Here is a 25,491-nt window from a genome sequence, read left to right as displayed (position 1 = left end):
TTCCTTAAGGTTTTCGTGTTTAATTAGTTATTCTTATTATCAATTTAAGAACAGTCTTAATATCACCTGTCATGCCCTAGATACCATGTTGTACATGCAAAAATGACACTAGGATTCTATTCCTACTACTAAGATTCAGATTCATAAGAACAAATGGAAAGTACAATGAGGATACAATAGAGTAAGTAGAAAATGCTTTGACTAGAGAACACACACACATACATGGTTGTGTGGAATCAGGGAGAGGTAACTTCTCAGTGATGCTAATATCTGTAATTTTATAGGAAAAAACATTGGATCAAGACACCCAGGATACAAAAACAGCATCAGACTCTATGATATTCCAGATACCATATGGAGAAAGGGTAAGAGGTGAATCTGCCTACATAGATATGGCTTCCTATATGGAAAGAAGTAACTTTGCAAATTGAATTATATATTGTAGTTGCAAACTTGAGTATATTAAGTTTATAGTCCTTATAATTTGATAATTTTAAACATGAGTGGTAATCAGATTTTCAACTGAATTATCAACTGCATAACATTACATTGGTATGAAGAAAAATGGTTGAAAAATATAAAATATCATAGTTCTTTGGAAGTATAGCTGAAATATTAGGAATTACTCCCTCTAAACCTGCATCTTCTTTTCAGGACCCTCCAGATATAGATGCCTGATAAATACTTAATATATTGAAACAGATTTTAGTAAAAATCAACAAACAAAAACAAAACTGAGAGAAAAATCAGCTCATTAAGACCAACTTTAGCTATGTTCTTTTATCTGCTTCTTCTTTAAAAAAACTTTTTATTGAAAAATTCCATAAGTATAGAGAATATCCCACGATCATACTCTCCTCCCACCACCCTCATTCCTACTTCCCAAATCTCCCCTCCACTGATTACCTTCTTCTTTCATACTCTCTTCTATTTCGATGTCACTGTTGTTTTCCCTCTTATACAAGTTTTGTATACATAGTGTCAGCCACTTTTGTGTTGTCTTTAAAAAGTCTTATAAGGGACCCAAAACTAAGTAATTTAAAAACATAAAGGGGAAGTAGTCTGATTCTTTTGTACTTAACAATATTTTAATCTTGAGTAAAATATATGTGCATGAATCAGTATAATTAAAAGTATGATCTTTCAAGTGCTAGATAAGGAAATCAAACAACCTACATACATCAGACATAGATGTATAAATCTTCTGGCTAAAACTCAAAGTGCTTAAAACAAAGGGGAAAATTACATCTTGAAGGATGAGAAATGCTTCAAAATGTTTTTAACTACATGGAAAAGAATATACAAATTTTAAAACTGAAGAAGTTTGAATGAGCAGCAAAGTAGGTGAGGAGTATTTGATGTAGGATTTGGGAGTCACATTAGACAATTTTTATGAATCCTTTGTGAATGGTATACACACACACATACAATGTAGGACTATTGGAAGTTTCCCAGGAGAGGATTGATTAATTCAAAGTTACAAATTAGAGTAGGCATTCAAGCCATATACATGTGGATTCCCTGATATTTTGCACAAAATTTTAATTTCAACAAATCTTCCTTTTTTAGTTTTGTAAAGTATTATTATGTCTAATGAATATTTTACACAGTGCTCTAGTTAGCTTGTGGTATTGACAGTGATACCTATGGTCTTTTAGCTTATAACAAATCTGATAGTTTTATATATATTACTGCCGAAGAGGGTCTATGAAGATACTAGCTTAAAAATTAATTATTTAACCTGTTTTGTCAGTGCTGAATCCAGTGACAGACAACTATCTCATGCCATGGACCTTCTTGCATCTGTCTTGCTAAAATGATTGAAGAGCTCAGATGTATCTGGGTCTGAGTTTATTCATATTCAAAAAGTGTTGGACTAAAATATTGTCTAGGGATGAAGAGAGGGCTTAGTGGCTAAGGTGCTTGACCCTAAAGCCAGAGGACCCAGGTTCATCTACCCAATACCCACATAAAGCCAGATACGCAAGGTGGTGCATGCATCTGGAGTTTGTTTGCAGTGGCTAGAGGCCCTGGCACACCAACTATTTATTTCTCTCTATCTGTCTCTTTCTATATCTCTCTGTCAAATAAATAAATAAATAAATAAATAAATAAATAAATAAATAAATATTTGAAAAATATTAAATCTAGTAACAACACATGTAGCTGGCAACTCTGATTCTTTAGTCAGGCAAAACAAAAGCAACAGTCAAATTCTGTAGTGAGATATACCAACAACTGGTCTAATTGCCTTCCCCCCAGTCTCATCCCAACCCTGGTCTAGTTTTAACTTTCTCAAGATGTTTGAAAAAAATATGTTAAGCCTGAAACTTAACTATTGGGTGCCAACTCCTATGATATTCTAAAATCCCTTTTAAACGTGTGTGTGTGTGTGTGTGTGTGTATCTTTTTTTTTTAAATTTTTTATTTATTTATTTGAGAGCGACAGACACAGAGAGAAAGACAGATAGAGGGAGAGAGAGAGAATGGGCGCGCCAGGGCTTCCAGCCTCTGCAAACGAACTCCAGATGCGTGCGCCCCCTTGTGCATCTGGCTAACGTGGGACCTGGGGAACGGAGCCTCGAACCGGGGTCCTTAGGCTTCACAGGCAAGCGCTTAACTGCTAAGCCATCTCTCCAGCCCATGTGTATCTTGATATATGTGTGATATGTTCACAATTCACTCCAGTTTTAGGATGGGTGGCTAATGTTATTGAACTGGAGGAGCGGATAGGACAGGGCACATGAAAACTCAGAAGGTGCTACTGATATTTTGTGGAAAGCAGAACCAAATTTAGATTTCGAGGTGTTAGGAGAGCCTGCCTAGCAGCAGGGCTTTGGTCTGTTAGGGTGCACTGTGTAGAGATGTTTGGTATTGTGGGACTCTATTTTGCCTGCTCAATGAGTAGCATACTAGTGTGGCAGAAAATCATGCATGTTTATTTGACTTCTATTGAAGATACTGTAGAATACAACCCCACCACATATATACTTCCATATTGTCCTGCTGCCAACAAAAGTGTAACTGGAGAGGAGATGTGCCACATACAGTGGGCCTTGCTTGAAATGGCTTCACAAAGAAAAACAGGTGGGCTATCTATCATGAATACCAATGTAAAAATATAAAACACAAGATTAAGGAACTCAGCAGTTTAGGCATTTGATTTCATTCCTTAACATTAGCATGGCATGGATATACATATACCAATGAGATTGTTAAGTTCTGAAAATATAAAATTATGCATGGTTTTCTTGCTGTGTCATATTATTAATTTCATAATTACATTAGTATTGCAAATATTAGTAAAATCTGAATTTTTAACAAAATTTAAGTTTGTCATAAATTAAGGTTATGATATTATATTTATAACATTTCTCATGTGGAACAAGTGATGAAAACAATTATATATATATATACATATACATATATATATATATATATTATATATATATATATATAATCTGTACATGAATATATCTCTAGAGACTTAGAGGTCAGCTCAGTCATCATAAAATCTGACCTAAAATAAATGATTTTACTGACAATTAAAATCATTCTTAAGAACTGACAAGATGGCTCACCATTAAGGCACTTTTCTACAGAGCCTAATGACTTGGGTTCAGTTCCCCAGTACCTACATAAATCCAGATGCACAAGCTGGCACATGCATCTGGAGTGCATTTTCAGTGGCTAGAGGCCCTGGTGTGCCCGTTATCTTTCTTCTCACAAATAAATAAAAATACTTTTAAAAATCTTTCTTAAAGAAGTTTTATTTCATTAAATTGATTTTTATTCTTCCTATTTGGTCATATAAGGTTTATGTACAAGTCTTTTATTCCCTCTTATATTTTCTACATTTATGGGTACTAAAGGTAAACTTTATAAATGATCTAATATTTACTTAGTTTGTTAAAATTGAGTGATTTTTACAAAATACATAATAATCCTTATCAGTAAAAGATAGATTTTAATAAGGCTAATAATTTAATTATATGATATTATGATACCTTAGTTTCTAAGTGTAGAAATTCATAGAGGGATATCTTGTAATTATTTAGCCAGTAAGTCATTTAATATTCATCACTCATATAGATTGCAAGATTCTCAATGTTATAACTTTATACTTTGATGAAGCAAATTTACCTTGCGAAGAATGTATGTACAATAAAGTTCAAAGAAGTAATTTACCTTATATATTTATAATAACATAATGGTATATTTTTATAAACATTATGCAGTGCATTATATAGATATTTAAGTTGTGATAAAACTTTTAGGAAATACTGCCTTGGGTAAGCCATAATTTATGCTGAAATTTTAAATGTGTACTATTTTTCACTGAAATACCAGTGTGAGTAATTTATGTGTTGTGAGCTTTTTTGCTTAAAGCTTCTTGGTTAATATATATATTTAAAATTTTTATTACTTGAGAGAGAGAGAGAGAGAGACAGAGAGAGACAGAGACAGAGAATGAGCGCACCAGAGCCTCCAGCCAGTACAAATGAACTACAGATGCATGCGCTACTTGTACATCTGGCTTATGTGAGTTCCAGGAAATCGAACCTGGGTCCTTTGGCTTTGCAAGCAAATGCCTTAACCACTAAGCCATTATCTCCAGTCCTGGTAAAGAATATTTTTATTTTCATTTCACTAATATGTAAACATTTATTCATGTTAGGCACATGTAAGATAGTTGGAACATCAGACAGCTCATTGTAGAGACAAGGAGGCTCTGTTCTCAAGGTCAGATGACCGAACAAGTCATAGTGCGTCTCGTAATTTCAGTGCTACTGTCTGTCGTCAAGCTGTTTGGGGCAAAATGCTTAGTAAGCGTTGTATTGAGGCTGTCACAATACTTCCTGGGATGGTAATTAAACTAAGACAGTGCTATGGTTTTGTGGGTCCAAGTCAATATCTGATACATTTTACAAATCTCTTCTAGAGATTTTACTTTAGACTTTAAGTAATGTAAAATGCTAAAAACATCCACTTCTCTGTTATGGTATCTAGTTCACCTAGCAGAGAACTCAGTTGTCTGTTGTTCTACTTTAGGCATGTAAGTCTTCTTCCTGCAAAGTTTAAGGGTCACACACTATATTTAAAAATCCTCAACAAAACAATTTGAATATAAATGGACTATCTTTAAACAGAAAGTACTAGAAAGAGCTGTCGTCATCTAATTCAGATCACTTTCACTTTTTCTAAGAATTTTCATTCTCTGCTTTAAGAATGATTTGCAGGGCTGGAGAGATGAATTAGTGGTTAAGGCTGTTGCCTGTGAAGCCTAGAGACACAGGTTCAATTCTTCAGTACCCACATAAGCCATATGTACAAGGTGACTCATGCATTTGGAGTTTGTTTGCAGTGGCTGGAGGCCCTGGTGTGCCCATTCTCTCTCTTTTTCTGCCTCTTTCACTCTTTTGCTAAAATTAAAAAATAAATACTTTTAAAAAGAGTATGTTCCATCTATAAGGTTCTGGTTACTATTTTTTTCTTTTACACTTATTTATAGATGTTAATTTTCATGGTGATAAGCTGTCAAACTGATAGCATTGCTTGAGACCAGCACTAAAATTTCCAGTCTGTGGTCCAAAAGTTAAAACTCAAGTTATGTCTATAACGGTTTTCATAAGTAAAGTTCTGTTTGAATATAACTCATTTATTCATATATTATCTCTGGCCGGTTTTCTGCTACAATGAAATAGTTGAACAATTTTGAAAGATATTAATATATCCACAAAATCTACTGGCTATTTGGCCCTTTCCAAAGGAAAACTTATTACCCACAGACTAGAAAATGGATTTGCAAGTTTGTGAAAGGATACATATATTATTTGTTTTATTGCATGCAGTGAGAAAGAACTGAAAATATTTCAAATGACATTTTATAAAGTAAAAATAAGTTGGGAGACTGCCTTAACATTTTTAAAGACATAATATTATCTTTTAAAGGAGCTTGTACTTGGATACAAATTTGTTTACACTCTTGGTGCATTTACATTTCCTCAAATTAAGTTACTGTCCAATATATACTATGAGGTTGGAAAGATTGACACAGAAGGGAAAACAAGCTCAGGCTCAGGTGAGGCTGAGAAGTGGTTGTTATCCATGCAATTATTACATGCATGCAAACTGCATAGAATTAGGTATTCTGAAAACCTTTATCAACTTGTTCTTGGCAAGACTGCCAATGTTCAAACTATATTATGGCTTCAGATTCATTCTTGATAGCAGACTATTCCCTATGGTTGTCTCAAAGATAGTTCCTTGGCCAAAATTATATATATATATATATATATATATATATATATATATATATATATATATATATATATATATAAATCTGCCACATTTACTTTCCTAAAAAAGTAAAAGAAACTGGAAAATAAAATGTGTATAAATCCCAAGTTATTTTTAATTTTTTTTAGTTTCTTCATTTAGTTGTGAAGTAATGATACCAAAGTTAACATTAGTATTTTCAAAACTGAAAAGAAATAATTACTTAAAGCCAATTTGACATTTTCCTATAAGACATCCCACTTAAGACTTTTCATCTCAGCCATGCAGTTATGTGAATTTGAATCCAACAGAGAAGATGTAGCTTTCATACAATTTTCTTCTGTTATACACACCATAATTGTTCCAACGAGATGCTGTAAACCTGGGTTACTAAAATCATTTTTTGAAGACAGCAGGTGCTCTTCAGAGGCATCCAAAATGAGGAGGGCACCTGGTGTTCATTACATCTCAGCATTACCCATATAGCTCTAGTGTTAGTCAGAATATTCAGAAATCAATAATGGAGAAGGATGTGAAAATGTTGCATTTTTGCAAATAAAAAAAGTTTAGATAAACAAAGAAAATATGTAATGGCCAAGCAACCTGTTTTGAGAAATAGATAGTCCTAATAGTAGTAATGAAGCAGCAGCTAGGTGAGAAATAAATATGAACATGTAATCTAATTATCTGAAAGAATTGCTCCATTTATTGTAAGGCAAAATCCAGGAGATTTTCAGATTCCATGTTATCTGAAGACATAACATTCCTACATTCTGAATATCAAGATATGTGGAATAATTTTGTTGAGAGCAGAGAAAAACTTGTGACATTGGGGCAAATATAGCCTGCTGACATTCTATTATATATTCTGTTGACATTCTATTGTATATTGTTTATGTGCAAATGTGTGTGAATGCACTCGCAGGGCAGTCAGAAGACAATTTATTGGAGTAGTCCTTGCTGTTTGATGATTCTGAGAAATTCTTCAGTTCCACTTCCTTTTCACTGTAGACACCCCAGGGTTACAGAAGCCCACCAAAGCTTCCGACTTTATGTGTAGTCTTGGGATCTGAACTCATACTTAGAATACATGTGCATGGCAAGCACTTTACCCTTGAACCATCTTCCTAGCTCCAAGATATAAATGGCTTTTAAGAAAGTGGAAATTTTATTTAAAATCTGGACTCCCAAATTACATTGAAAAAAATTGGGTGACTTTGATAATTATTTTGAATTCAAATTTTTTTAGTATAAAAGTTGTATATGCTGTTGGTAAAGAAGTCAAATAAAACAGGGCAAGAAGAAATACTTGTGATACTCATCCCATTTTCACATTTTCTTCCATAAATCTTCAAACTTATATGGATAGAAAAGTGAAACAAAGAGGTTCATGATAGATATGTTTTCCTATGCATAAGTATTTTTAATTCATTATATTAACTTTAATACTTTATTGCTTTATGGTTTTGCTTATTCCATCTTATTGTTGTTAGTCATTACTTTTAAATATTTTATTTGTTTATTTGATGAGAAACAGGGAGAAATAAAGAGAGAGAATAGGCACACCAGGGCCTCCAGCCACTGCGAATGAACTCCAGATGCATAGGCCCTCTTGTGCATCTGGCTAACATGGGTCCTGGGGAATCGAACCTGGGTCCTTTGGCTTTGCAGACAAATGCCTTAACTGCTAAGCCATCCCTCAAATTTTTTATAAGATTATTTTTCAAATAGCTTATTTATTTGAGAGAGAAAGAGGGAGAGAGAGAGAGAGAGAGAGAGAGAGAGAGAGAGAGAGAAGGAGAGAGGGAAAAGAGAGAATGGGCACACCAGGGCCTCTACCCATTGCAAATGAGCACCAGATGCATGTGCCACCATGTACATCTGGCCTACATAGGTACTGGGGAATCAAACCTGGGCGTTTTGGCTTCACAGTCAAGCAGCTTAACTGCTAAGCCACCTTTCCAGCCTGCTTTTTAAATTTTTTAAACATTTTCTTTCTTTATTTGAGAGTGGTAGACACAGAGAGAGAATGAACATGCCAGGACTTTTAGCCACTGCAAACAAATTCCAGATGCATATGCCACCTTGTACTTCTTGCTTATATTGGTGCTGAGGAATCAAATCTGGGTCCTTAGGCTCTGAAACAAGCATCTTAATCAGTAAGCCATAGCTTCAGCCCACTTTAAAATTTTTTAAATTAATTTTTTCATGAATATGTGTAGCGTGCATGCATGGTTATGTGTAGATGCATGTGTGTACATGTGTGTGGAGGCCAGAGGTCAACCTTGGGTATTCACCTCAGTCACTCTCCATCTTAGTTTTTGAGACAGGGTGTCTCACTCTACATATAGTTTACCAAGTAAACTAGGTTATCTAGCCCACAAGCCCTAGAGATCTGTCTGTTTCTGCATCCCCACTATTGGGATTACTGATATGTGCCAACATGCTCATCATTTTTACCTATGTGATCTGAACTGAGACACATCTATTGCACCTAAATTATTTTTGTTAAGCACTCCTTTCTCCTCTAATACTTAAATTTTTGTTGTGTAACTTTCAAATGCTGTCACAATGAAACTTGATAGGAATTTTGGTCCATGCCATAGTTAACTGTGGAGAACCTCATTCACAGTGCTGGGAGAGTAGATTGGGCTTCCTTTGAACATCACCCTACTTTCTTCTTGGACAATCTATCATTCCTTTTTGTGGCCATTCACACTGTTAATTCTGGTACTTTTCTGATAACTCACAGGTATGAAAATTCCTCTGGAAATGATTTTCTTGACAAAAGATTGGAGATATTTAGCTAGGTTAACATAATTTGAACGTTTCTGGCCATTTAAAAATCTAAGGTTAATGGCCAAATCTAGAATTCAGGTTTTCTGACTTTTATTTTGATACTTTCTTAATTTATTTCACTGACGTATTGAATTTGAGGAATTCAAGTGGTGACTAAGGAAAAATATTTGAACATGACTCAGTAGCAGCATACAAGAAACTCTTGTGGGCATTGCCTTGATGGGTATGGAGGTCTCTCACAACTTCAAAAGCAATACTGAGGATTCACAACCCAGAAGGAGATTAGAATAAAGAGTTTGGAATAATAAAGGTCAGGAATGGGGACTTATGAATCTAGACAATGTCTAGCAGATTTGTGATGAGGCAGAAAGCACATGTCAGGTCTTATGAATGGGTTCTATCTCATCTATAATTAGCAGATGATGAGTGCAGATTTCTATGGCATGCAATGCAGGTAAGGTCTTTAGATGGCTAAAAATCTGCTTCATGGGACTGCATTAGAATTGGCAAGGGAAAATTTTGGTTTTGCTACCAGTGTTTAAAAACTGATGGTTTTATCCAATATGAAGAAGAGAACAACATAGAACCAATGTCCAGAGGCAATGTTTGGCTCATTTACAAAATGAGGCCATACTGTTTTTATTCAGTACGTATGTTTTGTCATTATAACATACTTCAAATATGCACAAAATAAATATATATTTGTACATAGTTGAACTTCTTTCTAGTCCTTACTAAAACTCTGTTCCCTCCGTGCCTTCTTCAGAGACGTCCCCAGTATGTGTTTTGATTATATATTGAATTATTGTTATTTAACAACAATTTGTAAATTTGTTTGTATATGATTTAAAACTTCCTACAAATGATATTATAATATACATAGTCTTGTGCTCCCTTCTACTTTTACAGTTAGTTAAAATGGATCCAACTGGTACTTACAGATTATTTATTTGCTTTTATAGCTAAAATATTTGTGGATGAATATAAAATGATTTTTATTAATTTTTAAGTGAGCATTATGAAAAATTGGTTTCACAGAAGCATTTCCATGCATACTTTATTCTTATTCATTCCCCACTGCCCTCGTCCACCCTGCTGTATCCCTCTTGGTGTGCCCCAAATTGCCTGCCTTCTTGCCTTATTGTTGTATGCATTCCACTAACCACCACCCTCTTTAAGACCTCTACTTCTTTCACTTTTCCCTTTCTAGGTTTATGATTTATACACACACAGACAGGCACACACACACACACACACACACACACACACACACACACACACTCACACACACATGAATCTAAGCTTCCACATTTTGGAGAAAACATGGTACTTATTATTTTGAGTCTGGATTATTTCATTTTAATGATCTCTAATTACATCTATTCGCTTGTGAATGTCATGATTCAATTTTTTTCTTTAGGAATGAATAAAATTACAATATATATCTGGGCATTTCCCTTACCTCTTCATCTGGTGATGGGCATTTGTGCTCATTTCATTTCTTAATTATCATGAATGGATCAGCAATAAACTTACATGTGCTAGTATCTCTGTAGTAGGGTATAGAATCCTTTGGGCATCTGATATAGTTGGGCCATGTGATGGTTCTGTTTTTAGTTTCTGTGAAACTACTAGACTGAATTGTACACCAATATATACTCCTACCAACAGTGAGTAAGGGTTCTCCTTTTCCATATCCTCACCAGAATTTCTTGTTATTTGTTTTCTTTATGATAGTCATCTGACTGGGTGAGTAGTTTTAGAAGTAGTTTTGAAGTAGTTTTATTTTTCATTTTCCTGGTAGCTAAGAATGTTGAAAATGTTTTCAAGTATTTATCAGTCATTTTTATTTCTTCTGAGGACTGTAATTAGCACATTTATTGATTAGAAGGTTTATTTCTTTGTGAGGAGGGGGTAATATTTTACATATCTATATATTCTATATATAAATATCTCTGTCTGATGTATATCTGGCCAATATTTTCCCACATTCTCTAGGCTATCTTTTCACATTGTTCATTTTTCCTTTACTCTACAGAAGCTTTTTAAATTCCATGTCATCCCATTTGTCAATAATTGGAGCCCTTTTCAAAAGTTCTTTCCTATGTCTATATTTTGAAGTTTATTACCCAGTACTTTTGAAGTTTTTCATTTTATCCTAAGGTTTAAGAGCCCTTTGAATTTAGTTTTGTTCAGGGTAAAAAAAAATATGAACCTAATGTTATTCTTCTAATGAGGGTGTCTAGTTTTCTTGGTACCATTTGTTGGAGAAAATGAATACAAAAATCAACATATAAAAATAAGTAGCTTTTCTATATATCAATAATGAATGGAGAGAGAGGGAGGGAAGGGAACAACTCTGGGAGATGTAAGGTAATCTCTGCTCATGTTTTGGCATCATTAATATTGGGAAAATGGCTGTAGTACCAAAAGTGATTAAAAAAAAGCTTAATGCATTCCATATCAAAATCCTAACATTAAAATAGAAGCATAAAAGACTCCATGTAGCCAAAACATTCCTAAGTAGAAAGAATGACACCAGAGCCACCACAATATCTGATCTCAAATTATATTGTAGAACCATGATAACAAAAATATCATGGTATTAGAACAAAATAAGGCATGCAGACCAGTGGGAAAGAATAAAGGACCAAAAAATATACTTCTCTACAGAAAGGTCATTTTTGGCAATGGTGTTAAAAATATATATTAGAATATAACATGATTTTAGACAATTTTACATTGATTTGCTTTTGTTTCCAGTTTTTTTTTTTCTTAATTTTGCAACTGATGCTGAAGAGAATATTCTTGGATACATTTCCACTATTTCACTTACCACTTAGATAACTGGAAATACAATTGGGTTACAAATTGTCTGATGTCCAAGTATAAAGGACTTGAATTATATTGAAAATGGATATAATTCTTCTTTTGAATATTTGTCATTTTAGAATACAGATCTTACACAGAACTATTCTTATATATGGTGACATTTATCTCACCTGTCACCTTTACCAAATTTGTGAGTATTTCTAAGACAGAACATATCACTAATATTATGACTTAGTTACTTGCTCCAATATTTTGTTTTGACACTCTGCTGCATTGAAGTTTTGTTTTTAGGAGAACATTGTGTAAAAAAAGTTTGCATGGGGGCTGGACAAATGGCTTAGCGGTTAAGCACTTGCCTGTGAAGCCTAAGGACCCAGGTTTGAGGCTTGATTTCCCAGGACCCACGTTAGCCAGATGCACAAGGGGGCGCATGCAACGAGTTCGTTTGCAGTGGCTGGAAGCCCCGGCGTGCCCATACTCTCTCTTGCTTTCTGCCTCTTTCTCCTTCTCTGTCACTCTCAAATAAATAAAAATAAACAACAAAAAAAGTTTGCATGGATGTTTAGCACTGCCCCTACTCAGTTATGATATATTAAATACACCAGAACAATTAGAAGAATGCGATTTTAAAAAAATTTTTCCACTACAGCTCAAATAATTTAGGTCATTCTCCCACAAAATCTATGTTAGGAAAAACCCTAAGTAACAGGCACGTTATATAGTAAAGATAATGATCAGTGTAAGCTGATAACTTCTAATGGGAATATGTACAGAGGTTTGGAATAGCATTTCAAATCCATATCCCTCATTTTTCCAGCACTGATTATATGCAAAATACATACAGAAGGTGCTTAGCTAGAAGAGGTAGTTTGAAAATATTTAAACATTTTTATCTAAACAAATGTCAGAGTTTTTTGAAGATGAAAAATGCTAAGTATAAGTGTGTATTTATGCTCTCAGAAGCCAAATGTACTTTTTAATGGAATTTAAATAAATGGAATTTTTATGGCAAAAAAAGCAACAGTAAAAGCAGTGATTATGTTTTTCATAGTTCATTTGCCTTCTTTGCCCCGCAGACCTTGTGTGGAAGAAAATGAGATCCTGAGTGAAGTCTACAATGTCATTGATTCTGAAGAAGGACTCCAAGGCCCATTGGTGTTTAATGACCCTTGCTGGCCCATGCAATGGGAACTGGTATGATCTTCAGAAATAGATGGCTCTTTGGCAATGTTAAGAAATATTATTTTGTCATGTTTTAATGCAGCTGACAGCCACTTTTATGCACTGCCTGCTTTTATCTATTGATATTGCAAAGAAAGCCAGACAACTTTTCATAAAATATTACTGTTGGCTTATTAATGTGAACAAATCCTTTTAATTTTTTTTAATTTAATTTATTAGTTTTCTTTTCAGCAAATACAGGCAGTTTGGTACCATTGTTTAGGCTCATCCATGATCTAGCCCCTCCCATTGGACACTACTTGTTGAGGTACATGGGTCGTGTATTGTGGAGTTAGCCCACAGTTATTGATACAATAAATGTTTCTGCATATCATGACCCAACATGTGACTCTGACATTCTTTCTGCCTCCTCTTCCACAAAATTTCCCTGAGCCATGTTGGGTTCATTTTTGGTCTGCTTCAGTGATGAGGTGTTGGGGGCCTCTGAGGCTCTGGCTCTCTAATTTGGTAGGAGTTGATTTTTCTCTGTGTTGGTCTCCTTCCCCTTTGTGCTGGTATCCAGTTCACAGGAAAACACCACCCTTGCTTGTTTCGCCAATTGTCCTTAGTTTCAGTGGGGCCCCTTTTGAGGTATGTTGGGGCAGCTCTCTCCTTAGGATCTGCATCTATCTGAAAAAGAGAAGCAGATTGTCCAATGGAGAGTAAGTTAGCACCCGGAAAATTGAGATAACAATTACTTTTTTGACAGAGTTTGACAGGTGTAGGCCCACTTGTGCCCCATGATTGATGGTAGCTTGATATTGGAGAGTGGGCATATGTTTGGGTATGGTTCTGACTTGTTTCCCAGCTCCAGCTATGGGTCTTGTACCACTGAGGGGATCAGTTAGCCAAATGAAGAGCAGCTGGTTCCCCACCATTGCTGTGTGCCACTATTTCACTTGTGTGGGCATCACATCAGGTTATTTGTTGCTAATTAAGTTAGACAATGAGTTGCTTGGACAGATATTAGTCATTTCCCCCAGTCGTCCATGTAGCACCTTCTGGCACTAGACACACTGACTGTCTGGGGACTGACTCTCTCCTGGCTTCCAGCCATGCCATTCCATTTTATGTGTAAGCTGCGTATGGAGTCTTCAGCAATAGGGTCTTACCACTGGCCTTTGGTGGGTCATCAAGTACTCTGACAGAAGTCTGTCATTGTTTTGCAAAACCTTGTAGATTTCTCTGATCAAAAGCTCATTGTGGATGGTAGCCCCAAGCTGGTAGTGGGGGTTACATGTCAGTGCCCACTAAGAAATTGAGGAAAAACATAACTAATATACAAGAGTTAGAGAGGAGAGAGAGAGGGGGGAGAGGGGGAGTGGGTGGTGTCGCGTCCGCCTCGACCAGCAAGGAAGACACAACCACCAGTTCTCCTTAGAGCAGTTTATTCAGGCAGCTTCAAGCTTCATCTCCCCCGAGCCTCGGGCAGGGATTCCTTATAAGTGCACTCACTCCGCCCAATCACTCCAGGCCTCGCAACCCCTCCAGACGAGCACCAGAAACCAATGAGTGGCAGAGATGGCAAACTCCTCCAAATATGGACTTGTTTGTCCCAAGCACTGAACTTCTGTCAGGCGCCATCTTTAGGGCTTGGCCAGGTGTACTCTCCCCATAGGCCTTGGCCATGCAGGCCAAGGGGCTCCCCACAGCTCCCCCTTATTTATTATTTTAAGATGCGCCACTGATACACAACCGGTGAAGGTAGAGGTCTGATCCCTGGTGTGCAAGTACCCTTTTCCCAGGGGAAGGAATATGAGTACAACCTTCATGCAATCAAACATGCCTCCCAGAGAGTCACCCAACTGCTCATAGGCAACCCCCTGTGCAGTACTTTGCCTCGCACCCTGAGTGTGATGAATACTTAGGAAGCCAGTATTTAAGGGCAGCAAGCCAAATCTGGGGAGACTGTCCTTCTTCTATCTCAGCAAAGGCCTGAGCTATCATGGCAGAGGTGCGGGCCTGTGCCCTTTTGAGGCGACAAATACACCACATGCACACCACGCAAACTAATATCAGCATTCCCCCCAGGGCTCCTATGCCCGCCCACTCCTTTAGATGATTCACTGCAGTGGAGATCCATGTCGTCAGCCCAGTTGCCAGAGAAAGATCTACTCGAGTAGAATTCACCATCACTATTTCAAGCCGTAGTTCCCGCAACAACTGTTAAAAACCTTGAGACCAGCTTCCCTGCAATTGGGAGGATAAGAGCCTGGACAAATTAGCTAATGTGTAACATCCATCTGCTATAATTGTAATGGAAATAACCCTCTGGGATTGATACCAAATGAGGGGAGATTTTAATAAACTATAATTGTAACAGTTGATAGGCTGGGTTTTTGTCACTTTATAGAACACAACCGGATGCAATTTAAAAAAGGTCATAAGAGGATGTTTAGGATAGTGATTATCTATTTTTCCATCAAAGCAACAACTTAAAATGGCCCAAGCATCTATAGTTGCAGTTAAGACTCTGACTTGATAACTGTCATAAGGCACAATAAGAGTCTGTGGCATGAACCCAAAATGTTGTAGACACTGGCGGAGTCCTTCAATAGCAAGAACAGCCACAGCCATGGGGATATGCTCCACTGTTTTTCCAGGAGAGCTTTTAGGATGTATCCACAACAGAGGACCTTGCTGCCATAATGCACCTGTGGGCTGTTCTACTGTTTGCAAGATGCAAAGATCTACAGGTGTTCCTTCTATTACTCTATGTAATTGGGCAGTAGAAATCTCTTCATTAACAACATTAATAGCTTTTCAGGCATCTTCTGTCAGGATTCTAGATGAATTTAAAGATGTATCTCCCTCTAATATTTTGAATAGTGGATTTAAGACATAATTAGGGATTTTTAAATATGGACAAATCCAATTTATAAATGTTCCATGTTCTCTAGCAAAAGCTAAATCTCTTCCTAGTTTTTTCCAACTGGTCACTGTCAAGTTTCCTGACACGGCAAACCAGGGGGCTGCTGTATCACATTCCTTATCACATTCCTTCAAGAAACATTGCAGGGTGGCTCTACTCAATTCCAACCCTGAATAGCCTCTAATTTTCCTGAGGACCTTCCCCAAACCCTGGGGTTGTAAGCCCAACTTACCGGGGACTTACCCTGTGTGCACCCCTGACTGTTGTAAGTTCTGAACTCTTCGGTGGGGGAGTCGGGTTCCCCATATGGGCCACCACTTGTTGCGTCCGCCTTGACCAGCAAGGAAGACACAACCACCAATTCTCCTTACAGCAGTTTATTCAGGCAGCTTCAAGCTTCATCTCCCCCGAGTCTCGGGCGGGAATTCCTTATAAGCGCACTCACTCTGCCCAATCACTCCAGGCCTCACAACCCCTCCAGACGAGCATCAGAAACCAATGAGTGGCAGAGATGGCAAACTCCTCCAAATATGGACTTGTTTGTCCCACGCACTGCACTTCCGTCAGGTGCCATCTTTAGGGCTTGGCCAGGGGTACTCTCCCCATAGGCCTTGGCCATGTGGGCCGAGGGGCTCCCCACAGGGAGGGAGGGAAGATGTAGAAGATTTAGGTTAGTCTTGATCCTACACTCTCCAATGTCTTGTGGTTCAGGTGTTTCCTGTAAGGGTCTATTGAAGGTTCAGCCATTTGGTCTGACTTTTAAGAAGTAGAATTTTATGGTACCAATGCCGTTTCGGTCCAGATTACTGTTTTCCACATTTTGATGCCCTCTCCGCCCTCCCCATCCATCCTATTGTCTAGTCCATGAGGTGCTTGCTGGGTATGTAAGGTATCTTGGGTAGATTCAGGTTAGGTGTTGTAGATGAGTGAGACTATGTGTCGATTTTTTTTTTTCTGTGATTGGGTAAGTTCACTGAGAATGATCTGTTCCAGGTTCAACCATTTTTCCTCAAATTTCTTTGTGTCATTTTTTCTTACTGCTGTATACAATTCCATTGTGTAGATATACCACATCTTCGTTATCCATTCTTTTAATGATGGACATCTGGGTTGATTCCAGCTTTTAGCTATTACGAATTGAGCCATTACAAACATGGTTGAGCAAATCTATCTGGCCTGTGGTTTGAAGGTTTTAGCGTAGATGCCCAGTAAGTGTATAACTGGGTCTGTTGGTATTTCTATAGTCAGCTTTTTCAGGAGTCCCCATATTGCTATCCAAAGTGGTTGTACCATCCTACATTCCCACCAACAGTGAATGAGTGTTCCTGTTTCTCCACATCCTCACCAAATTTATTTTCATTTTATTTCTTGATGTTGGCTATTCTTATTGGGGTAAGGTGGAATCTCATAGTTGTTTTAATTTGCATCTCTGATGATTAGGGATGATGAACATTTTCTTAAGTGTGTGTTTGCCATTTGTATATCTTCCTCTGTGAATTGCCTGCTCAACTATGTGCCCCATTTTGTGAGTGGGGTATTTATCTTCTTATTGTTTAGACTTTTGAGTTCTTTTTAGAGTCTAGAGATTAGGCCTCTATCAGTTGGATAACCTGCAAATATTTTCTCCCATTCTGTGGGTATTCTATTGGCTTTGCTTATTATATGCTTGTCTGTAAAGAAACTCTTCAGCTTCATATGATCCCATTGGTTGAGTGACTGTTTCAGAACTTGAGCCACTGGGGTTTTGTTCAGGAAGTATTTTTCCATTCCTATATCATGGAAAGTACTTCCTAAATTTACTTCCAGTAGTATTTGAGTTTCTGGTCTTATGTTGAAGTCTTTGATCCATTTAGATTTGAGTGTAGTGCATGGCAATATGTGTGGATCATCAGTTTCCTGCATGTGGTTATCCAGTTTTTCCAGCACCATTTGTTGAAGATGCTATCTTTTTTCCAGCTACTTTGTTCAGGCCTTTGTCGAATATCAAGTAGCTATACTTGCTTGACCCCAAATCTGGGTCCTCAAGTCTATTCCATTGGTCTATACTCCTGTTTTTATTATTATGGCTTTGTAGTATAGCTTTAGATCAGGTATGGTGATGTCACCAGAGGTATTTCTTTTGCTGAGGATATGTTTGGATATGCGCGGCCTTCTGTTTTTCCATATGAAATTTGAGATCATTTTTTCTATCTCTGTGAAGAACACTGTAGGAATTTTAATTGGAATTGCGTTAAATCTATATATTGCCTTTGGTAGGATTGTCATATTCATAATGTTAATTCTGCCTATCCAGGAGCATGGGAGGTCTTTCCATCTTCTCAAGTCCTCCTCAATTTCTTTTTTGAGAGTTTTTATATTTTCGTTGTATAGATCTTTTACTTCCTTGGTTAACGTTATTTCAAGGTATTTTATTTTATTTTATTGTTGCTATTGACAAATGGGACTATGTCCTTTATTTCTTTTTCTGTATCTTTGTCATTTGCATACAAAAATGCTACTGATTTTTGTGCATTAATTTTGTATCCTGCTACTTTAGGAGTTAATCACCTTTTGGAGTTTTGGGATGATCTCTCGGGTCTCTTACATATACAATCATGTCATCAGAGAATTGAGCTAACTTAACTTCTTCCTTTCCAAATTGTGTCCCTGTTATTTCCTTCTCCTGTCCTATTGCTTGAGCTAGGACTTCCAGAACTATATTGAAAAGCAGAGGTGAGAGAGGACATCCCTGTCTTGTTCCTGATCTCAATGGAAATTCCTCCAGTCTTTCTCCATTAAGTATTATTTGGGCCTTTGGAGCTTTGTATATTGCCTTTATTATGTTAAGATGTGAACCGGCCATGCCAATTCTCTCCAATGTTTTGATCAGAAAGTGATATTGTATCTTGTCAAAGGCCTTTTCTGCATCTATCGAAATGATCATGTGGTTTTTATGTTTAAGCTTGTTAATGTGGTGTATTACATTGACAAATTTTCATATGTTGAACCACCCTTGGTTCCTGGGATAAATCCCACTTGGTCCAGGTGGATTATGCTTTTGATGTGTTGTTGGATTCTGTTTGCAAGTATATTGTTCAGGATCTTTGCATCTATGTTCATTAGGGAAATAGGGTGGTAGTTTTCTTTTTTTGTGTCATCTCTGCCTGGTTTTGGGATTAGGGTGATACTAGCTTCATAGAAGGAGTTGGGGAGCTTTCCCTGTTCTTCAATGGTGTGGCACAGTTTTAGAAACATTGGTTTGAGTTATTCCATGAAGGTTTGATAAAATTTTGCTGGGGATCCATCTGATCTTGGACTGTTCTTCTTTGGGTGGTTTTTTAATTACTTTTTCAATGTCCGTGAGTGTGATGAGTTCATTGAGGTGATTAATCTGCTCTGAGTTTAGCTTTGGTGCATCCAGGAATTTATCCATCTCCTCCACATTTTCCAGTATTGTGGAGTAGAGGTTTTTGAAATAAGTCCTGATGATTCTTCCGATTTCACTTATGTCTGTTGTGATCTCGCCTTTTTTATTTTTAATTTTGTTAATTTGGAGTCTCTCCTTTTTTTGCTTGATCAAATTGGCCAGAGGTTTATCAATCTTGTTTATTTTTTCAAAGAACCAGCTCTTTCTTTTGTCAATTGCCTTAATTGTTTCCTTGGTTTCCAATTCATTAATTTCTGCTCTGATTTTAATTATTTCTTTCCTTCTGGAGCTCTTTGGGTTGGATTTTTCTTGGTTTTCCAGTCCCTTTAGGTGGATGGCTAGGCTATTGATTTGGGATCTTTCTGTCTTTTTTATGAAGGCATTGAGTGCTATGAATTTTCCCCTGAGGACTGCCTTCATTGTGCCCCATAAGTTTTGGTATGATGTGTTCTCATTTTCATTCAATTTTAGGAATTTTGAAATTTCATTTTTTATTTCATCCACTATCCATTTATTAAGAGTGTGCTATTCAGTTTCCAGTTGCCATTGGGATCCTGGTGGTTTTTCTGTTGTTGATTTCTAGGAATATAGCATTATGATCTGATATCATGCAGGGAATTATGTTGATTTTCCTAAATATGTGGAGACAGTCTTTGTGACCCAGTATATGGTCTATTTTAGAGAGTGTTCCATGGGCTGCTGAGAAGAATGTGTAGTCTGTGGATTTGGGATGGAAAGTTCTGTAGATGTCTGTTAGGTCTAAGTGCTCTATGGTTTTGTTGAGCTCTCTTACTTCCCTGTTGAGTTTCTGTTTGGATGATCTGTCTGTTACTGATAATGGTTTGTTGAAGTCCCCAGCTATTATGGTGTCGTTGGTTATTTCTGTTTTATTGTCAAGTAGGTTTTGTTTTATGAACTGTGGTGCCCCTTTGTTTGGTGCATACAGATTTATGATTTTAATATCCTTTCGATGGATTGTTCCCTTTATAAGTAGGAAGTAGCCTTCTTTGTCTTTTTTGATTGTTTTTGGTTTGAAGTCAATTTTATCTGATATTAGTATAGCTACACCTGCTTGTTTCTTATTCCCATTTGCTTGGAATATTGTTTTCCACCCTTTCACCCTGAGGAGGTTTCTGTCTTTAGTGGTAAGGTGGGTTTCTTGAAGGCAGCAGATTGTGGGGTCTAATTTTTTGATCCACCCTGTTAGCTTGTGTCTCTTTTTTTTTTTTTTAAATTTTTTATTTATTTATTTGAGAGTGACAGACATAGAGAGAAAGAAAGATAGAGGGGGAGAGAGAGAATGGGCGCGCCAGGGCTTCCAGCCTCTGCAAACGAACTCCAGACGCGTGCGCCCCCTTGTGCATCTGGCTAACGTGGGACCTGGGGAACCGAGCCTCGAACCGGGGTCCTTAGGCTTCACAGGCAAGTGCTTAACCGCTAAGCCATCTCTCCAGCCCAGCTTGTGTCTCTTGATGGGGGTATTAAGGCCATTAATATTTAGGGTGATGACTGTGAGATTTGATTTGATCCCTCATATGTTGGTGTTTTCATGGATTTGAAATTATTTGTGTCTACTCTGGGTTTGGTTGTTGTGATCTGCTTCTTGTAGGCATTTGTGTTTGGTTATTTGTTTCTTCTCCGTGGAGAATTTCCTGGAATACTTTCTGTAGTTTTGGTTTTGTGTTCATATAATTGTAAAGCTGAGTTTTGTCATGGAAAATTTTCCTTTCACCATATATTATAAGGTAGACTTTTGTTGGGTAGAGTAGTTTGGGTTGGAAGCCATAGTTTCTTAGAGTATGGAGAGTTTCATTCCAGGCCCTTCCAGCTTTCAGGGCTTCCATTGAAATGTCTAAAGTAATTCTGATGGGGTTTCCTTTGAAAGTGGTGTGCTGTTTATCCCTAGCTGCTTTTAGGGTTTTCTCTTTGGTGTCAATGTTTAGAGTGTTAATGATAATATGTCTTGGGGAGTTTCTCCTTTGGTCTAGTCAGTTAGGAGTTCTGTTTGCTTCTTGTATATTGATGAGCTGTTCTTTTAAGAGACGTGGGAAGTTTTCTTCAATTATTGTGTTAAATAAGTTCTCCATGCTTTTGTTCTGAAATTCTTCTCCTTCTGGTTTTCCAATGATTCTGATATTAGAATGTTTAAGTGTATCCCACAATTCTCTCATGTTCTGTTCACAGGAAATTTTGAACTTACTGAAATTTTTGGACTCTTGTACTGTTTCTTCCATCCTGTCTTCCAGATCAGAGTTTCTATCATCAGCTTCACTGACTCTATTCTTTTTTTTTTAATTTTTTTTTGTTCATTTTTTATTTATTTATTTGAGAACAACAGACACAGAGAGAAAGACAGATAGAGGGAGAGAGAGAGAATGGGCACGCCAGGGCTTCCAGCCACTGCAAACGAACTCCAGATGCGTGCACCCCCTTGTGCATCTGGCTAACGTAGGACCTGGGGAACCGAGCCTCGAACCGGGGTCCATAGGCTTCATAGGTGAGCGCTTAACCGCTAAGCCATCTCTCCAGCCCTACTGACTCTATTCTTGACGGCCTCTAGCGAGTTTTGGACCTGTTCAATTAAGTTTGCATTTTCTACTACTTTCCTATGTATCACTTCCATCTCTCTGTCCAGCTCCCTTTTCACCTCATTTTCTGTTTTTCTTGATGATTCTTGGAAATTATCCTTGCATTTCTTTATGTTTTCATTTAGTGTGGCCAGCTGATTTTAAGGTCCTCTTTTTTTTCACTCTCACTCAACTCTGTTAGCTCTCTTTGAATTTCTTCCAGTGTCTTATCATATTGCTCTACCTTAGTGATGGTAGCATCCACACAATTATCTGTGCTTTGTAGCTTTCCTGCCAGTTCTAGCAGTAGGTTGGTCAGGGTTGCATTGTTCATAGCTTCCACTTCATGTTCTGATCCTAAACACTCTTCTATGTTTTAGTTAGATGTAATCCTTGTTGGACTGGGTGATCTGTCTGAATTTTCTTGCATGTCATTTTTCATGTTATTTCTTTTGGCTGTGGTCTACCCATGTCAGTGTATGGGCAGGTAGGTGGGTGGAGCAGCCTGGGCTCTAGCTCAATGAGAATCCAAGGCAGCCTGGGACAGTTGCAAGCAGCCTGGGTTTTGCTTTCTCTTGCCACTGCCACCTATCTACTGCCTGACAGGGGTGCCAATATTGCCTGAATTCTCACCCAGTAATGCACCAAATTTGCCTGCCTTCGAGCTTGAAAGGGGACTGGGATAGCAAGCCCTGAACTGCCCAAACTCTGGCTGGGAACACTGGGACCTGCAAATAGTCTGCACTCTTCCACCTCAGGGCAGTAGGGGATGGGTGGCGATGGACAGGTAGGGGATGGCACCTGAGCTGGCACTAGTGACTCAGTGTGGGCTTGTGTGGCCCTTGCTGTGGGACTGGACCCACTGCATGTGCAATTGTAGTGCAGAGGCAGCTGATGCAGGCACGGGATTGGGACACAGCAGAGGCTGGCTGGCTTCCAAGTGATCATAGCACAGCAGTGGGGTGATCTGACAGCCGCCTACTCACAGCAGAGGTTGCCCCTGTGGGTATGATCAGAGTACAATGGCAGAGGTCTCCGCACTGTCAGCACAGTGGGCTGGCGGGTGCGTGATGGGCTGGCGGGCGCGATCGGAGCACAGCCGCTTGTGGCGCGGGGCGCGGTGTCTTTATGGGGGGGTACACTACCCACCCGAGAGGGGATCCGTGATTCCCTGTTTTTCCCCACTCTGTGCCCTCCCACTGGCAAGAAGACCCTGATAACCCTTAATTTCTTGCCTGTCTTTCCCTGGTATTTGCAGCGCAGCTAGGCAGTCACCATCTTGGCCAGAAGTCAAATCCTTTTAATTTGATTACATCCTTAGGGGTTGATTTAGCCTATAAAAGATATCAAATTTTTGAAAAAAAGTCTAAGGCATTAAATTTGATATGTTTAAATAGATTCATTACATAGAAATGGTGTTGCCGGGCTGGAGAGATTGCTTAGCAGTTAAGCGCTTGCCTGTGAAGCCTAAGGACCCTGGTTCGAGGCTCAATTCCCCAGGACCCACGTTAGCAGATGAACAAGGGGGTGAACGTGTCTGGAGTTCGTTATTAGTGGCTGGAAGCCATGGCACGCCCATTCTCTCTCTCTCTCTCTCTCTCTCTCTCTTTCTGTCTCTTTCTCTCTCTGCCATCCTCAAATAAATAAATAAAAATGAACAAAAAAATTTTTAAAAAGAAATGGTGTTGCTGATAAAGCTTGAAGTTTTTGTTATTGAATAACAGAATATGCTCTCTATTCCATCAATAATGAGATAACTCTTCTTTGAATTGGTGTTAGAGCCCTGAATGATGAGCTATTTTTTTAATAATTATGTTTGGTATTTTAAAACCACCCAGTGTTGCCATTTGTAATGTGACTGTAACAATGAAAAATGTGAGAAAAGCACACTTCTTTTAGTTTAATAAATTTTTAGTAGGTTGGCACAAAGACCACAAAAGATTTTAAAAGGAAATACTTGCAAAGATGACTTGGTGATAATGAAAAAGAGAAATTGAAAAACCTTTAACATCCATATTTAGCATTTCATAAGTCTCTGGATACTGTTGTTGTAAATGGGCCATTGTTGTAAAATGAGAAAAAGGTTAAGTGCATTTTATCATATTAATGGGCATAATAAGGTGAAAAGTGGTAAGGTGGTGGGAGCTCTTTCTCTGTGGTGATCATTGGCAGTTAGCAAGCCCCCCATCTGAAAAGAGCTAAATACCCATATTAGAAGATATCTAGTTCAATTTTATGTAGTTTCAACTCATCTTTTAAAAACAAAACAGATTTCAAAAATTCCAAGGATGTAAAGGTGACCTAAACTGATGTTTCCAACCAGCAATTCTAGAATTGACTCAATTAACTGGTAATGAACTAATCAGTGTCAGGTGAGAGGTCTAAAGTTAACTAAGATCACACAACCCAAGACACAATGAAAAAGTAAAATTAAAGGAAAGGTAAGAAGGAAGGGAAGAATATAGCAAACGGAAAAAAAAAGTTGGCATGAAATACTGGGAAAGACATTTATTTCTGTAAAATCAGCAAAAATTCAGAGCCTTTTTTTTTTATGCTTACTAGTTAGTGCAAGTACATTGCTGTTAATCACCACATGAGGACCATTTTTGTATTGATAATAAAGAATAAAGGTAAAGAATCTCAGGGGACACAACAGGGAAAGAAGATGGAAAAGAATGACACAGAACCAATGAAAATTGAGTAATAGTCATTTGAGTGATAGCAATCTGAGATGGAAGTGAATCATAGAAACTGTTAAGCAATAGATTCTCTAAAAGCAAAAGACCAAAATGAGACTGAGAATAACATATTGAAAGAATAATAATGATTCACTACATGGACAAGAGTTGATAAACTTTATCTATAAATAACAGGGTACATTTCAAGGCAACATAAATGTCTGTGGTATATTTCTTTTGTTTGTCAAAGTTCTTAAAAATGTGAAAACTAACATAGAGCTAACAAAAAACAGGTTGTAGACTGATTCTACTTGTTCAGCACAGCTTACTGACAGCGGGAGTGGGGTGTTGGAGATAAGACAGACGTTAAGGAAGAGGGGCCATTCAGACTTAGCTGTCTTTTGGCATTTGAAGATAGGAGGTCAAGCCAGATCAGTTCATTGCTGTTCCCAGACAGCACCTTCCTAGAGAGGTGTCTACAAATATGGAACTTATCTTCCCCCCTTTATTTTTTACTGATGTAAGCTATAACACAACATGGCAAAGAAAGATTTGCACTTGTTAATTGCAGGTTCTTTCTAAAATATATTCATAATAGCCATCTTTGCTGTATTGCAGAATCTATTCTCTGCTTGGGATACCAAATTTACTCCAACAAAACTTGAGCAGGGCAGATAGGTTGTCTTGACCTAGCTGGAAAATTTGAGGCTTTTTAATGATTTGATAGAACTGAGCCACCAAACTCTTTTTCTTTCATCACGGTAGTCTCTTCACATTTTGGTTCTTGTGCCCATCTGCTTCTCACCCATCATCCTGCAGCAATCTTGTTCTATGATG

The 25,491-nt window shown here is 37.7% G+C and overlaps 1 long non-coding RNA gene across 1 annotated transcript in view; it reads left to right on the top strand.

Annotated features, from left to right (window-relative positions):
* The first annotated feature begins 307 nt into the window (after positions 1 to 307).
* Positions 308 to 25,491, top strand: part of LOC123462213 — a 212,544-nt gene continuing 187,360 nt past the window's right edge. The window contains exons 1-2 of the long non-coding RNA XR_006638158.1: positions 308 to 365; positions 12,987 to 13,104. This is a non-coding gene — a long non-coding RNA (uncharacterized LOC123462213). The remainder of the gene's footprint in view (positions 366 to 12,986; positions 13,105 to 25,491) is intronic.

The sequence above is a fragment of the Jaculus jaculus genome, chromosome 7 (genome assembly GCF_020740685.1).
Source record: "Jaculus jaculus isolate mJacJac1 chromosome 7, mJacJac1.mat.Y.cur, whole genome shotgun sequence".
In the NCBI taxonomy this organism is placed as follows: Eukaryota; Metazoa; Chordata; class Mammalia; order Rodentia; family Dipodidae; genus Jaculus; species Jaculus jaculus.
This window is presented reverse-complemented; position numbering and strand designations above follow the sequence as displayed.